The sequence below is a fragment of the Papio anubis genome, chromosome 9, assembly GCF_008728515.1.
Source record: "Papio anubis isolate 15944 chromosome 9, Panubis1.0, whole genome shotgun sequence".
NCBI classification, from domain to species: Eukaryota; Metazoa; Chordata; class Mammalia; order Primates; family Cercopithecidae; genus Papio; species Papio anubis.
In genome coordinates, this window is record NC_044984.1 from 89,807,637 (window position 1) to 89,824,876 (window position 17,240).

A 17,240-nucleotide genomic window follows, 5' to 3' on the forward strand; every position below is an offset into this window, starting at 1 on the left:
TGTTTAGAAATTACACTTTTTAAATGTTTATAAATTGATGAAATATGCTTATAGTCATGGTTTCTCAGTGTGAGGAATTTGCTTCCTTTTCATATGTATGGCCTTTAGCTTCTAAGGAACGTAGTATCATAAAGGCCCTTTGATGTTCATAGAATGTTGTTAAGTGTGGAGAAAAAAGCAGATGTCAAGGTAGCATGTACTATATGATTCTGTATTGAGTCAAAGAAAAAATATTCTTATATGTATTTACATAGACTGGGAAAATGTATAATTAATTTTTTGTGTTGAATACATTACTTTTGAAATGAGAAAAGAAGATATTTGTGAAATGTGTAAGGAACTCACAAACGTGAAAACGTTATAGGTAATATTTAGCAGAGAAACCAAATCAGAAAACAACATTGTAATTATCCAAGGACTGCAGTTCTAAAGGTCTGAGTGCCATAATTTATGCTCATTTCTGCCATGAAATTGACCATTTTCCAAAGACTGAGAATGCAGACACCCTCTCTATATGCGTGGAAATCTTCCTTATGCTATTTTCATAATAAATATTGACATATTTATCTCTCACATTCACAAATGGCATGAAATAATCATCAGAGTCCCTTTTTGTAATTTCCATAAACAACTCCTACAATCTGCAATTTTTCCAGGCGTCCCACCTCTCAAAAATAAATGTTCAAGTTTGCATAGCAAGAATCAACTTCTCAGACTGTGAAAATGTATTATTTTTTCAAATCTTTTTAAAATATGAGTTATTTTTAGATGTTTTATATTATCTTTGCACAGTATTTCCAAAGGAGAATGCTAAGGCATGACATTTTCAAGGTAGGTTTTTTGTTTGTTTAATTTTCTCCCAGTAGTGTGAGCTTTCACATGAATAGCTGATGAGCCAACTCCGGCATACCAAAACACCAAAAACTGTAGCAAGTATTCACTGAGTCTTCTACTTTTGGAGCCGTACGCATAATTTGCAGATAGATGTCTGACACTTAGGAAACGATTTTTCATGCCAAACATTTCTTTCTTTTCTTTCTTTTTTTTTTTTTTTGAGACGGAGTCTTGCTTCGTTGCCTAGGCTGCAGTGCAATAGTGTGATCTCGGTTCACTGCAACCTCTGCCTGCCCGGTTCAAGTGATTCTCTTGCCTCAGCCTCCCAAGTAGCTGGGATGACAGGCATGCGCCACCACGCCCAGCTAATTTTTGTATTTTTAGTATAGACGGGGTTTCACCATGTTGGCCAGGCTGGTCTTGAACTCCTGACCTCAAGAGATCCTCCTGCCTTGGCCTCCCAAAGTACTGGGATTATAGGCCACTGGGCCTAGCCCAAACATTTCTTTCAGTCTGCTTTCTTTGCAGCCCAATGCGAAAGGCAAGCTGCTTTCCAAGTTCATAACCTTTCACAGTCCCCTCACCCCACCCAATATGTTTGTAAATTAAGCCGATCATGAAGTCAAGAAGGGGGTTGGGAAAGTATAGTAAAGATCAAATAAGTTATAGGAATTCAACTCAAAAAAGCCCAGTGAAAAATTAAATGAAGGCCAGGCATGGTGCCTCATGCCTGTAATCCCAACATTTTGGGAGGCCGAGGTGTGTGAACTGCTTGAATCCAGGAGCTCGAGACCAGCCTGGGCAACACAGTGAGATCCCGTCTCAAAAAAAAAAAAAAATTAGCCAGGCGTGGTGGTGTGTGCCTGTAGTTCCAGCTACCTGGGAGGCTGAAGTGGGTGGGAGGCTCACTTGAGCCCAGGAAGTGGAGGCTGCAGTGAGCCGAGATCGTGCTACTGTACTCCAGCCTGGGCAACAGAGTGAGACTCCATTTCAAAGAAATAAATAAAGCAGAATCATGATGGCTAGAGGCTGGAGGAAAGGGGAAATGGAGAGTTAGTGTTTAATGAATGCGCACAGAGTTTCAGTTTTAAAAGAGGAAAAAGTTCTAGAGATTGATAGTCGTGATGGTTGCATGACAATATGAATGTACGTAATACTATTGAACTATACACTTAAAAATTGTTACGATGGTTAGTGGGGAAAAATGAAATACCAAAAACAACAACAACAACAACAAAATGAAAAACAAACAGAAGTCAGCCAATGCTCCTTTCTGTGAGTATACAAATGGGCCTACCTGTGTTCAGTAGCTTCGCTCTTTGGCTCTCTGAAACAAATCCAGCTTACACTGGAAGCGAAAACCACCTCTCGAGTAACATGAAAACTACAACCCTCCTTTGCCTGCAATATCCAAATATTTCACACTTACGTTTTAGTTCTGTGTTGTGCATCCCAGTTGCTTGCACTTCATTTTGTAGGCCTTGAACAACTCCCTGGGCTTCTCCGGAGATGGAATTGATATCAGGGAATGGCTGAGAGTGTAAGGTCTTTTCAGATGACATGGATCATAAAAACCCAGAGGCAAGACAGCTTGACATAAAGAAGCTAATCATGGCAAAAAGTATGTAACTTCAGCATATTCAAAACAACCACAGCAATTCTAAAGAGTAACACAGTTTTGATGTCTGTCCCTAAAAATACAAATCTCGTATGTGTTCATATTATTTCTGTATGTTGTGTCACATTGACATAAATGCACTCAACATTTGTAAAAGTTTCAAAGTTTGGCCAGGCGTGGTGGCTCATGCCTGTTATCCCAGGACTTCAGGAGGCTGAGGCCGGCAGATCACCCAAGGTCAGGAGTTCAAGACCAGCCTGGCTAACATGGTGAAACTCCGTCTCTACTAAAAATACAAAAAAAAAATCAGCTGGGCGTCGTGGCTCATGCTTGTAATCCCAGCTACTCAGAAGGCTGAGACAGGAGAATCACCTGAACCCAGGAGGTGAAGGTTGCAGTGAGGCGAGACCACTCCACTACACTCCAGCTTGGGTAACAGATCGAGACTCTGTCTCAAAAAAAAAAAAAAAGTTTCAAAAGTTTGATCAATCAATCAAGCTAGCTCACTACTTATCTACATGAAAGTAGAGATACTCATGTTTAGTGTTTCACCTCTTGACAAACAAAGGTTTTAGCCTAGACTTTCTCAACAGAGGTTAGTGAGTACAAAATGATTATTTAGAGAAGTTACTCTGGGCCACAATTTTAACAATGCTCTAACATCTCCATGTTTTTTTGGCATGTTACTAATGTCTTAAAAGAGTAACTTTATTTTTTTATTTTATTTATTTTTTTTTTTTTTGAGACGGAGTCTCGCTCTGTCGCCCGGGCTGGAGTGCAGTGGCCGGATCTCAGCTCACTGCAAGCTCCGCCTCCCGGGTTCCTGCCATTCTCCTGCCTCAGCCTCCCGAGTAGCTGGGACTACAGGTGCCCGCCACCTCGCCCGGCTAATTTTTTTTTTATTTTTTAGTAGAGACGGGGTTTCACCGGCTTAGCCAGGATGGTCTCGATCTCCTGACCTCGTGATCCGCCCGTCTCGGCCTCCCAAAGTGCTGGGATTACAGGCTTGAGCCACCGCGCCCGGCCAAAGAGTAACTTTAAATTGATTTAATTTCACCTGACTTATAAAACAATATGTAAGCCCTGTGCTGTTTCTATTCTTGAGATAACAGATTATATAAATGTAAACAATTCAACCAAGTAGCACGGAAGAAATTAATTCTCTCTTTTTAAAAATTATGACCAGCTAATGTTGATTAAGTTCTTGGGGTTTTCTGTTTTGTTTTGTTTTTGAGACAGGGCCTCACTCTGTCACCCAGGCTGGAGTGCAGTGGTCCTATCACAACTCACTGCAGCCTTGACCTCCCCAGGCTCAGGTGATCCTCCCACCTCAGCCTCCCGAATAGCTGGGACTATAGGCACACCACCATGCCTGGCCAATTTTTGTATTTTTGTAATTTGTTTTTTCTTCTTTTTGAGACAGAGTCTCGCTCTGTTGCCCAGGCTGGAGTATAGTAGCACGATCTTGGTTCACTGCAACCTCCACCTCCTGGATTCAAGAGATTCTCCTACCTCGGTCTCCTGAGTAGCTGGGATTACAGGCATGCACCACCACGCCCGGCTAATTTTTGTTGTTGTTGTTGTTGTATTTTTAGTAGAGACTGGGTTTCACCATGTTGGTCAGGCTGGTCTCCAACTCCTGACTGCAGGTGATCCACCAGCCTTGGCCTCCCAAAATGTTGGGATTACAGGCATGAGCCACCGCCCTGGCCAATTTTTGTAGAGATGGGCTTTTGTCATGTTGCCCAGTCTGGTCCAAAACTCCTGAACTCAGGCAATCCACCCACCTCAGCCTCTGAAAGTGCTGGGATTATAGGCATGAGCCACCATGCCTGGCCAGAAGATTCCTAACCTTTCTCTAAAAGCTTAGGAATCACAGCCTTGGAATAAACTAGGTATTCATTTTTTTCCCCAATTCTACCTTTACCTTGTAACCGCTCCTCTTTCTAAATTTTTAGTTATTTCACAAGTAAGGTTCATAAACAGCCCTGGTAGGATTTCTAACTAGGCAAGATTCCAGTATCCTTATTGTAGAAATTACCAAGTGACACTAAAAGTTAAGAATATGACATCAGTCAACACTGCTCCCCCTCTGTCCGGCCGAAATGGTGGCATAAAGATGATCAAGACACCTCTGGACCTACCACCTTGGGTAGGCATGGAGGGAAAGGCTGGCGTTTTACAGGTGCCAAAGATAGCTTCAGGCTTTGGGAATACTGCTGTAGACCAAGGTGGTGGCAGAACGTCCAGAAATCTTCACAGTGATGAACCTATTTACCTGGCGGTAACAGAAAGGAGGGTCATTTCCTTCATGGAATCCTCATTCTCATAATTCAGATGGAAATCACATATTTGCATAGCGTGTGGATGGAAATTTGGGACTGACATTGACAGACAGCTACAGTCTCTTGATTTAATTCTATTACATTTTTGACTTTTGGGTTTTGTGCAGCAGTTTTGTGTGTTGTTATGACTTGCGGAGGGAAAAAGACAAGGGAGGAGAAACTATTTTGCAAGTAATATAGCCGTGTCTTGTAAAGAAGATCAGGTCCATTTTAGATTGAAAAAATGCTAGGTCGACCTACAGGTACTTCTGAGCCCTAATTCTAGCTCCTGAGACAAAGTCAGTCTCACCTGTAAAATACGATTGACAACATCTGACTCCCTTGGTGTTGAGAAAAGTCAATGGCTGCCAAGTGCTTAGATGTTTTACAAGCCTTAATCTTCCTGTGAAACCCATTAAAGTTGGAGAGATTTTACAAAGGACTAGAATGGGAAAGAAACAATAAATGAACAACTTTGAACATCGGCAGATTCATAGAGCATATTTAAAAGGCCTCTGGTAAATAAAGCATCTTAATAAAGTCAACTGCTCTAAGCAGGCAAAGACTCTTGGTTCGGTTATAGTTTACATTCCCTTGCTTCCAGAAGGCTACTAGCGGAGGTAATCTGAGCTAAATAACCTACTTCATTGGTGATCCTGATTGTTTTTTAGATAATAGGTGAGGAAATTCTGACTTTAAAGTGTCAGGAAATTTGCATATAGAATCCTGGTACAGCCTTTTTACCTACTCTACTTCCCTAAGTCTCCAGAGTTAAACAGTACTTTTTTAAAAGTTACCATCTAAATAATCTATGCAGAGCATGTGGCTACCACAGATAATTTTGTTGGTTGTATAGAACAGAGACCTAGAGGTTATCCCCTATCCAATAGCCTATAATGGTGCGGTCCAGTAAAAATATAATGCAAGCCACAAATGTAAGCCAAGTGAGTAATTTTTAATTTTCTTTCTTTATTTTATGTTTTTTAAGAGACAAAGTCTCACTCCATCGCCCAGGCTGGAGTGCAGTGGCACAACCATTGCTCACTACAGCCTTGAATTCCTGGCCTAAGTGATCCTCCCATTTCAGCCTCCCAAGTAGCTGGGACTACAGGTGCACACCACCATGCCAAGCTTATTTTAAAGTTTTTTGTAGAGACGGGGTCTTGCTATGTTTCCCAGGCTGATCTCAAACTACTGGGCTTAAGTGATTCTCCCACCCTGGCTTTCCAAAGTGCTGAGATTACAGGTGTGAGCCACCATATCTGGCCTAATTTTAAATTTTCTAGTAGACAGGTTAGAATAAAAAGCAGGTGAAATGAATAACTTTTTGTAACCAAATATCTCCAAGTATTAGCATTTTGACATGTACTACATATAAAAATTATTAATATGATAGCTTCTATTCTCTTTGTACTAAGCCTTCAACATCTGGTGTGTATTTTATCCTTACAGCATATTCCAATGCTTCAATAACCATGAATGCCTAGTGGCTGCCATATTGGATAGCATAGCTCTCTATAAATGGTGCCCTGAAGGTTGGCTGTGCAGTGAGGCACCTGCACATCTGTATCCTAGACTAGTGCAGCCCATTTTGTACGTATACACATGCACGTGTGCGTGCGCACGTACGCGCGTGCACACACACACACTTGAAGTAACTATATATGAAGTGAGAAAATCTGGTGCAAAGGTTTCAGACTGGCAGCTCAGAAGTGCTTGGATTAATCCTGTCAAAGTTTGAATTAATTGTCAACAGTTAAATATCAGGATATTTCACATAAAAATCTGAATTTCTAGCTGGAAAAAAAATGTAAAATGTAGTAACCCTAGGCCCATATTCCCATGTGGCAATGATCTTCTGGCCCTGAGTAGAGGCTGTGCCCCTCAGGTGGGCACTTGCAGTTCACTGCCATTCCTACTTGGCAGGCTCACTCTCATATTATCTCAATTTGGAATCTTTGATCCTATATACACCATGCTGTGAACGTGGTTGATTTCTGCGGAGTGAAATTAAGGCGGAGGAGACTTTGACTTTGAACACTATACTCTCCTATTTTAGAAATGTTTTTATAGTAGGCATGAAATGTTTTTCTAATAACATTTTTTAAAAATTGCTGTTTAAAGCAACTGCTGTTTAGTACAGATAAATCCATTAAAAAAGGGCCAAGTATAGTTTGCCAAGTGAAATGAAGAACTGAAGTAAAAATGTATCACATCCAGGAACTGGTTATTATCAGAAGTGAAATAAGCCAGGCACAAAAAGACAAGTATCGCATGTCCTCACTTATATGTGGGAGCTAAAAAATGGGATCACATGGAGGTAAAGAGTGGAAAATAGAGAACAGGGACTGGGAGGGGTGAGGCAGGGGTAAGGGGAGGACGAAGAGAAGGGGGTTAAAGGGTAAAAACAGACAGTAAGACAGAAGGAATACATAAAATGTTTGACAGCACAGTAGGGTGACTACACTTAACAAAAATGTTTTGTACTTGGGCTGGGCATGGTGGCTTATGCCTGTAATCACAGCACTTTGGGAGACTAAGGCTGGAGGATTGCTTGAGCCCAGGAGTTTGAGACCAGCCTGGGCAACCTACTGAAATCTTGTCTCTATAAAAAAAGAAACAGAAAACCCCAAAACTGTTTTTCACTCAGGTGACGGACACCCTAAATACCCTGACTTAACCACTACATATTATATACATATAATATTCGGTAATAAATATACATGTAATAAATTTGTACAAATAAAAAAAAATTTATAGCCAGCAAACTGAGTAATTCAGTCTTCTCAACCTTGTTTTCCCATAATAGTATATTTTATTTTATTTTTTATTTTATTGTTTTTTTGAGATGGAGTCTTACTCTGTCATCCAGATTGGAGTGCAGTGGCGCAATCTCGGCTCACTGCAACCTCCATCTCCTGGGTTCAAGCAATTCTCCTGCCCCAGCCTCCCGAGTAGCTGAGATTACAGGCATGCACCACCATGCCCAGCTAATTTTTGTACTTTTAGTAGAGATGGAGTTTCACCATGTTGGCCAGGATGGTCTTGAACTCCTGACCTCAGGTGATCTGCCTGCCTCAGCCTCCCAAAGTGCTGGGATTATAGGCGTGAGCCACCATGCCCAGCCCCATAATAGTATATTTTAGATGCCCAAAGTAAATTATTGTTGCAACATAAAAAATAACCATAAGAATGATAAATTGTAAAATAATACCGAAATTTCCACTGGATTATCAAGTTTTCCCTTTGAAGGCCAGATCCATTCCCTTATGATGTTTCCTTTTCTGCTGATCACCAGGCCTCCATCCTGGTCAAACAGCTTTGCTACTTTTTGTCTACAAAAAAAGACAGAAATGTGACCCATTTAGAACAAGAAAAATTCATGCACTCATTGATTTGGCTGAGGTGATGGAAGTCACCAAGATACCGCTTTTAAGAGCATAGGAATCTCTCCTGTCACATTCCTGGAGGATAGTCACTCTCTCTGCCTGAATATCTTTCTGGAAGGAAGCTTGATACATACCTACTCAGCTGATTAAGATATCCCTTCTCTGAGGCATGCCCTTTCCCTCCCCTTGCATCTATAGGGTCATAGGAATATATCCTGCCAGCCACAATTATCATACCATGTGGGCCTGCTATCTTGGCTGTGGCTGATTGAATCAGGGGTGGACATTTAACCCGCAGCTGTGTTCCAAATGAATGCACCCAAATGTGTAAAAGGACTTGGGAGAGGAGGTGGGCATAGTGCATTCAAAGGACTGAAAGGAAGACAGTACAACTAAGGTCAAGAGTGGCGTAAATTAGATGGGAATGATTGGCAGGTAGTGGTCAGATAAGCAGGCATCCTTGGCCATAGCATAAGTTTTATCTTAAGGGCAAAAAACCAGGCTGGGTGCAATGGCTCATACCTGTAATCCCAACACTTCAGGAGGCCTAGGTGGGAAGATTGCTTGAAGTCGGGAGTTCAAGACCAGCCTGAGCAACAAAGCAAGACCTCGTCTCTATTTCAATAATAATAATGATAATGATAAAAAGAAAAAAAGAGCAAAAAATAATAGAAGGGTTTTAATAACTAAGCAAGGAGCCTACATGATAAAATGGATTGGGGAGGGACCACAGTAAATGCTGGCAGACCAGTTAAGAGGTCATGACTGACTGAGTGGTCCAGGGAAGATGGCAGCTTGGATGAGAGCACAGGTGAGAAAGATGGAGACACATGTAAGGATTCAAGAACCATCTAGGATTTGGATGGATGGGATTTGGTGGTGAATAAGAGGGAAGTGTTGATGTTATCTCCCCTATACTCTCTTGGTCTGTGAATGCAGCCAAGCATTTTATCAGTTTCAGGATCAGTAGCATCACACTATGAGTCCCTGTTGAAATCATCTTCGGGCCTTCTCTCTTTTGGGCAGAGCACCTGGCACAGAGAAGAAGCTTAAGGAAAGTCTGTTGAATCGCATTGACAAAATGGATTGAGTTAAGCCAATATATTTTGAATTATTATTAGACGTAGGACACTATTTAGGCACTTCAGGGATGCCCTGATTGCAGTTCTCTCTCTACACTCAGGATGTTTTCTGTCTTCAGGTAGTAATTATTTTGATAGACAACATTTATTATACAGCCTATTAAGCTCTGAGTGCCTTAACTACATGCTTTTAGTAGGTAGTGTTGCTTAGTGGTTCCAAACCTTATAGAGCCAGACTGGTATGACATTGAATCTGACTCGTCTGTGTGCTTTTGTTGAAGGCTGAAAGAGTGAGGGTCGCAATCAACTCAGTATACCACTGGAGGCTGTATGAGTAAACAGCAAACTGTTCTCATGAAAGCAGGATGTTGGCAAACTGACAAACTGTGTCTGCTGCCCAGAAGGAATGCTGAGGGCAGTGAAGCCCCAAGCACAGAGTTTCTTGTGAGTAGGCAAATCTGAAGCCTGTTACCAATGACGTGAACCTGTGATCAATTAAGCAGCTGACCAGTTGTTACCTCCTTCTGCCTGCTCTTGCTACCCAATAAATATGAAGGGCTGTAGAGGCTCAGGGTGGCTGCTGCCTTTGCTCACTAGAAGCAGGGAGCTCTTTTCTTCTTCTGCTGGCCCCTTCCTTTAAAACACTTTCTTTTGTCTTAAGTTTTCATTTCTATGTTCATCCCCCTTCATTCAGTCTCGTAATGATGGTCTCAAGTAGTAACAGTAGTAACTGTCATAGTGATGGTCTCAAGTAGTAACCATGGCAGTCTGCCACATGCTATTTATGTAGATTTGAATTTCCCTCCCTTCCTTCCTTCCTTCCTTCCTTCCTTCCTTCCTTGATCTGTTGCCCAAGCTGGAGTGCAGTGGCATGATCATGGCTCACTGCAGCCTTGACTTCCCAAGTTAAGGTGATCCTCCTGCCTCAGCCTTCTGAGTATTTGGGACTAAAGGGGCATGCCACCATGCCTGGCTAATTTTGTTTATTTTTTATAGAGACGCTCTCACTATGTTTCCCAGGCTGGTCTTGAACTCCTGGGGTCAGGTGATCCTCCCGCCTCAGTCTCCCAAAGTGCTAGGATTAGAGGTGTGAGCCACTATGCTCGGCCCAATTGGACATATTTCTCAGTGTTTCTGTGGCTCAGTTTCCTTGCCTTAAAAGTGGTGATAACAATAGCATCTACCTCATAGGGCTGTTGTGAGAGCTAAACGAGTTAATATGTGTAAAACACTTCAAACAGAGCCAGGCACCTTGTAAGTTCTATAAAAATGTTGGCTTTCATGATTAAGTCCTCACAATCCCATCTATAGGTATTATGAATCCCATTTCACAGACGAGAAAACAGAAGGCTGAGAGAGGTTAGTTAATAAACTACCTGCAGCCTAATATAAAGTTTGATAGGCTCACCCTCTACCAGAAGGATGAGAATAGTACACAGTATAAAAGGAGCGCTTTGGGCTTAACCAAGGAGCCTGCAAGCTGGGCTGGAGGAGCAAAGCGACCTAGCCAGTGGGAAAAAAAAAAGAAAAGGCAGAAATAGCAGTGCCAAGTCTTGGCCACCTAGAGCACATTCCTTTCTTGAACAGCTTACCCTTTCACTCACCCCAGGCAGTCTAGCCTTCAGCTGTTCTCATTCCTACCAGGAGCCCAGGAAAGACCCTACCCAGCCACCGTGCATTTCCGTAGGAGCTTTGGCTAAAGCAGCTGTCTCCCTGTCCACACGGTGTTTCCCTATCCACTGAATCCCGGCAACGGGGTCCCACTCCACACCCCACTTTTATTCCTCTTCCTACCTGCGTGGGCTGCTGAGCCTTTTCACCAAGACCCCCTTTGGTGGGAGGACAGATGCCCAAAAGGAGGATTCTTTTAAAAGATCATTAATAGTGAAATACTGAAATCCGTTTAAAGGCAGCTTTCTGTTTGTTTTGCCTTGTCTCTTCCAGAGTCTTCAGTTCTGCTGAAAGTAGACATTACTCTCTGCCAAGAAATGGGCTGTGAGGCCCAGGATAACATTACACAGGGGCAGGACTTAGTGGTGAGGCTTAGTGTTTTGGGCTTGTGCGAAGTTCCCAAAATACCATCAGCAGATGGTGTTGCATTTATCGGCCTAGATGCTATTATCAAAGAAGACGGGGGAGGGTGAGGAAGGCAACCACCCCAGAGGGGCGAGTGGGGAACATTTTGTCATTTCCTGTTTATTTCACAGATATAATTCTCACCTTGGGCATTTGATTTTATGTGTCAAATAAAGGGAACAATTTCCCAGTGTAAATTTAACTGTTGGGATATATTAAAGTCTGATCAGGGCACTGAACATTCTAGCTTCTGCCTAGAAAGTGAAGATTTGGGATGTACTTTTATTTCCATTTTAACGTTGTTGACTTCTAATTCTCTAAGACTGTCAATTAGTCATAAGGAGATCTCAGGAATCATGTTGCTCAACTCTTGCATCAACCACTACCTATTAAGTTTTTCATGTATAGCTTTTATTTTTAATTTAGTATCCCTGGAATGACAATTCTTTTAAATTTCATAAAATTGGCGCAAACAAGAAACACCAGTGTAGGTCCAATTTTCTTATTAGGTGAAAGGGAAATAATGACACCTACTTTAACCATGCAATATAGGACAGCAAATTATATATTAATTTATTGAGCTGTGTCTCTCTTTTTTATTTTTTAAATTTATTTATTTATTTATTTTTTGAAACGGAGTTTTGCTCTTATTGCCCAGGTGGGAGTGCAATGGCGTGATCTCGGTTCACTGCAACCTCCACTTCCCAGCTTCAAGTGATTCTCTTGCCTCAGCCTCCCAGATAGCTAGGATTACAGGCGTGTGCCACCATGGCCAGCTAATTTTGTGTTTTTAGTAGAGATGGGGTTTCACCATGTTGGCCAGGGTGGTCTCTTAACTCCTGACCTCAGGTGAACCGCCCGCCTCAGCCTCCAAAAGTGCTGGGATTACAGGCGTGAACAACAGTAGTTTTTAAAAATACTTCCCTTTTTTATATAATAGCGTTATTGAAATATAGTTCTCACATCATACTAGTCACCATTTAAAGTATATAGTTCATTGGTTTCTAGAATATTTACAGAGTTGTTCAACAATCAGAATAATCAATTTTAGAACATATTTTATCACCCCAAAAAGAAACCATGTGTCGGGCCGGGCGCGGTGGCTCACGCCTGTAATCCCAGCACTTTGGGAGGCCGAGGCGGGCGGATCACAAGGTCAGGAGATCGAGACCACGGTGAAACCCCGTCTCTACTAAAAATACAAAAAATTAGCTGGGCGCGGTTGTGGGCGCCTGTAGTCCCAGCTACTCCGGAGGCTGAGGCAGGAGAATGGCGTGAACCCGGGAGGCGGAGCTTGCAGTGAGCCGAGATCGCGCCACCGCACTCCAGCCTGGACGACAGAGCAAGACTCCGTCTCAAAAAAAAAAAAAAAAAAAAAGAAACCATGTGTCCACCAGCAGTGACTCCACATCGCTCCCTCTCCTTGGCCTCTTGGCAGCCACTGATTTACTTATTTTCTGTATAGATTTGCCTAATCTAGATAGTTCATGCAAATGGAATCATACAATATGTGGTCTTTTGTGACTATGCTTTCACTTAGCATAATGCATTCAAGATGAATCTATGTTGTAACATGTATCAATACTTAATTCTGTCTTATGAATGAATTATATTTCCCTGTATGGCTGTATCACATTTCAGTTATCAGTTATTTGTCAGTTGAGTGCTCCTTTTGAGGATGTGTTAATGGTACTGTAATGAAATCATCACAGGGCCTCACAAATGGGGACTCTGTTTTTAGCTCAGACTTCAGGACAAGAAGTACTTTTTTCATCAGGAATTTAAAAGAAAGAAAGAGAAAAGTAAGCAAACATATGTGTATATAGATGTGGGTATGTGGGTATAAACTCCATAAACTCCACTGTATTTTGAAGACTATATAGATTTTTTAAATTAATTAATTAATTTATTTTTTGAGACGAAGTCCTGCTCTGTCACCCAGGCTGGAGTACAATGGCGTGATCTCAGCTCACTGCACCCTCCGCCTCCCGGGTTCAAGGGATCAAGTGATTCTCCTGCCTCAGCCTCCCAAGTAGCTGGGATTACAGGCATAGGCCACCATGCCTGGCTAATTTTTGTATTTTTTGTAGAGATGGGGTTTCGCCATGTTGGCCAGGCTGGTCCCCGTCTCGTGACCTCAGTTGATCCACCCACCTTGGCCTCCCAAAGTGCTAGGATTACAGGCACGAGCCATAGCACCTGGCCAAAAATACTCTTTGCCATGGATATATTTGCAGAATGGATAAGAGGTTGACAGGAAGAGAAAATTTTAATTTCCATGTAATACTCCATAGTTTAATTTTTTTACCACATGCATAAATTACTTTTATTAAAATATATGTATACAAAAATCATTATACCTTCACCCCGTGTCAGAGTGGGCTTTCTCACTGAGAAGTTGTAAACAGTAAATTCTCTGGTTAGAGAGGCAGAGAGCTGTAGCAGTCCTTAGTCAGAGCCAGTATTTGCAACATGTCAGAGGAAAGTTGAGGATCACACAGGAATCAATTAATAAGGACTCAACATTAATAAATGATACTTAAGCAAAGATTTAGACCCAATTATAAGGATGGTGCCACAAGAAGAGGCTGATCTCAGGTGCTTCTGAACATCCCTGGCAGTTCACTTCATATCAGTACCTATAATATGGAGTTTATCACTGTAGTTTATAGGCTTAGATCTTCTCAACCAATTCTTTACAATCTCCACACAGTCCCAAGTGTCATTACATATTGACATCTCAATTAGATGGACCCTGTGAAAGGAAAATCTCCGGGCCCCCAAATTACTAAATTAAAGGGTAAAGTGAAGCTGGAAACTTCTAAGGGCAAAACCTGCCTCCCATTCTATTAAGTCATCCCTCTGCTCACTGAGATAGATGCCTATTCTGATTGCCTCCTTTGGAAAGGCTTATCAGAAATTCCAAAGAATGCAACCATTTGTCTCTCACCTACCTGTGACCTGGAAGTCCCCTCCCTGCTTCAAGTTGTCCCTGCCTTTCTGGATGGAACCATTGTACATCTTACATATATTGACTGATGTCTCATGTCTCCCTAAAATGTATAAAACCAAGCTGTGCCCTGACCACCTTGGCCAACATGGCGAAACCCTGTCTCTACTAAAAATACAAAAATTAGCCAGGCGTGGTGGTGTACACCTGTAATCTCAGCTACTTGGGAGGCTTAGGCAGGAGAATCGCTTGAACCGGGGAGGTGGAGGTTGCAGTGAGCCGAGATTGTGCCACCGCACTCCAGCGTAGCTGACAGAGTGAGACTCCGTGTCAAAAAAAAAAAAAAACAAAAAGAGAGAGAGAGAGAAAGAAAGAAGGCTTATAAAGAAGGGGCAGATGGTAGACAAGGTTGAAAAGGGGCCAGAGGAGGCAGCGTCTTCTGAAACTTTCCAGGTCACCACGTTCCATTTAGACACAAACTATAATCAGGCAGTATCACTCATATGGAGGTCAACATGAAATATGTAACAGCAAAACCCACGGATGGCACAGCAAGTGAAGAGCTGTTAACCCCAAATTTTACAGCTGCAAAACACCTGACCGTGGAGAAAAGACGTATCAGCAAGTTTTAAAAGGGAAAATAGTTAAAACAACACTTAGCCTATAACCAGGGAAGTTCATTAAATTACTCCCACTATTGTCATAAAGATCAATTTCTGTAGCCAGCTCATGAAGAATTCACACCTCTAGAAGGTTGTTAATGTGTTGGGTCCTACAGAACACCAAACAGGAAGAGAAATCACTAAAGCAATATAAATACAGACTTCATAGTATCTGAACTTTGTGAGTAGCTGTAGGTGACAGATCTGAGACCTGAGATAAAAGGTGCAATCCAGGTTGCACCAGCATGGGATGTAGAAAAAGATCAGAGGATGAAACAGAATTCCAAGTGAGAATATAAGAATATCCAGGAAAGAGAAGACAACCAATCCTTACAAGTTTTCATTAATATTCTTGATAAACACACTAATATTGGCCTGATCATCCATCCATCTTATATATCTTTACACTTCTCAAATTCCCCTATGCATGATTTATCCAACCTCCAACAGTATTGGAGGTGGAAAAAGGCAGTGAAGTTGACAGAGAATAATTTAGATTCAATTGTTTCCCTTCTGGTTGATTGCCAAAAATGACTGCAATATTTTACTGCGTTCTGAAAAAAAGCAGGAGTCTATTTCTCCACTTCCCGAATCTAGGTTTGGTCATGTGACCTGCTTTAATTGATGGGGCATTAGCAAACATGATGCTAGAGAAGGCTTGAAAAATGCTCATGCATTGGGCTTCATCTTCTCTCTTGCTGCTTTTGGAACCCAGCCACCATGTGAAAAAGCCTGAGGTAGCCTGCTAGACACTGGAGACGCATGGCTCAGCTACCCTGTTGCTCTAGCCAATAGCCAGATACATGACTAAATTTTCTATCTATTGTTACTACCAGAGGGCTTTTTTTTTTTTTTTTTTTTGAGACAGTCTTGCTCTGTTGCCCAGCTTAAAGTGCAACCTAAAGTGCCCAGCCTAAACTGCATGAACACGACTCAATGCGGCCTTGAACTCCTGGGCTCAAGTGATCCTTCCACCACAGCCTCCCAAGTAGCTGGGAACACAGGTGCATGCCATCATGCCTAGCTAGTTTTTAAAAAACTTTTTAAAAAACTCACTATGTTGCTCAGGCTGGTCTCAAACACCCAACCTCAAGTGATCCTCCTGCCTCAGCCTCCCAAAGTGCTAGGATTACAGGCGTGAGCCACTGCACCTGGCCAAGCAATCTCTTCGTATTGCTCATCTGGTGTATATTCAGCTCCAGGCTTCTCTTTCTCTCAACATGTTCAGAGTTGGAAAGGTAAAAAAAAGCATTGGAATTAGGGTCTGAAAACTGACTTCAGTGCTCTTCTCTGAGCTTTGGAAAAGGTATCCATCTTCTCCGAGCCTCAGTTTCCTTCTCTGGAATTACACCTAGTCATAGCGTTCCTGGGAAAATCAGATAACCTGCGAAAGTGCTCTCTAAATTAAAGTGATTATATATCAGCAATTAACAAGGGTGAAATATGAATCAGGCTCACCAGAAACAGTGTCAAAAGAACCTAACTTTAACAATCCCTGGAACATCAAGTGAAATTCATTTTTTCTTCATGAAAGCAATGATTACTTTTCCATTTTGTCTGTAGTGTCACAGAATAAGATGTTCAATTAAAATGCCATAAAATTGCATCATGTTTGCTCATCTGTCTTTCGAAACTGTTGAACGACTAGTGATGGGAGATGAGAAGACTTTTTGAAAGTAAATGCTTTCTCAACTTTTGAAATGCTTCCAGATTCTGTCATCTTCCTTTCATCTCAACATCTAAGCTGGGAAAGACTCTTCGACACCACGGGCAGGTGTTTACATGTAGCACATCCAGGTACTTTGCTACCCTGTTAATCTGTCTCTCTCTATATATTTGGATCTTCAGAATCAAGTGTTAGTCTTTTATTTCTTTTAGCTTTTTGCTGACCTATACTCTTTTCTGGCAGGCTGCTGATACATTTTGACAGGTGACTTGGCTCATAAAAACAGCCAGGGAAGGGAAACGGTGAGAAGGGGCCAGGAGCATGGTCAGCACCAGGAGCATGGTCAGCACATATGAAATGCTGAACATGGTAGAAGCACACAAAAGGATATTTATGAACTGGTTTTAAAAAAAAGGTTCTTGGTCTCTGGATGACCTGATTCTCAACTCCCTTCATCTTGAAGACTTAAGTCAAAATACAGGGGTTGGGAAATATGTGATTGGGACTCAATCAATACATTCAAATTCAGCAAATCTGGAGGGTGAATTTATCCTCATGGTGCTTTAGTTCACTGAGAGGCTGCCTTGTGAATAAGTTATAATGTCAGTATCTTCCTAAAGCCAGAGTATGTTTTTCTAA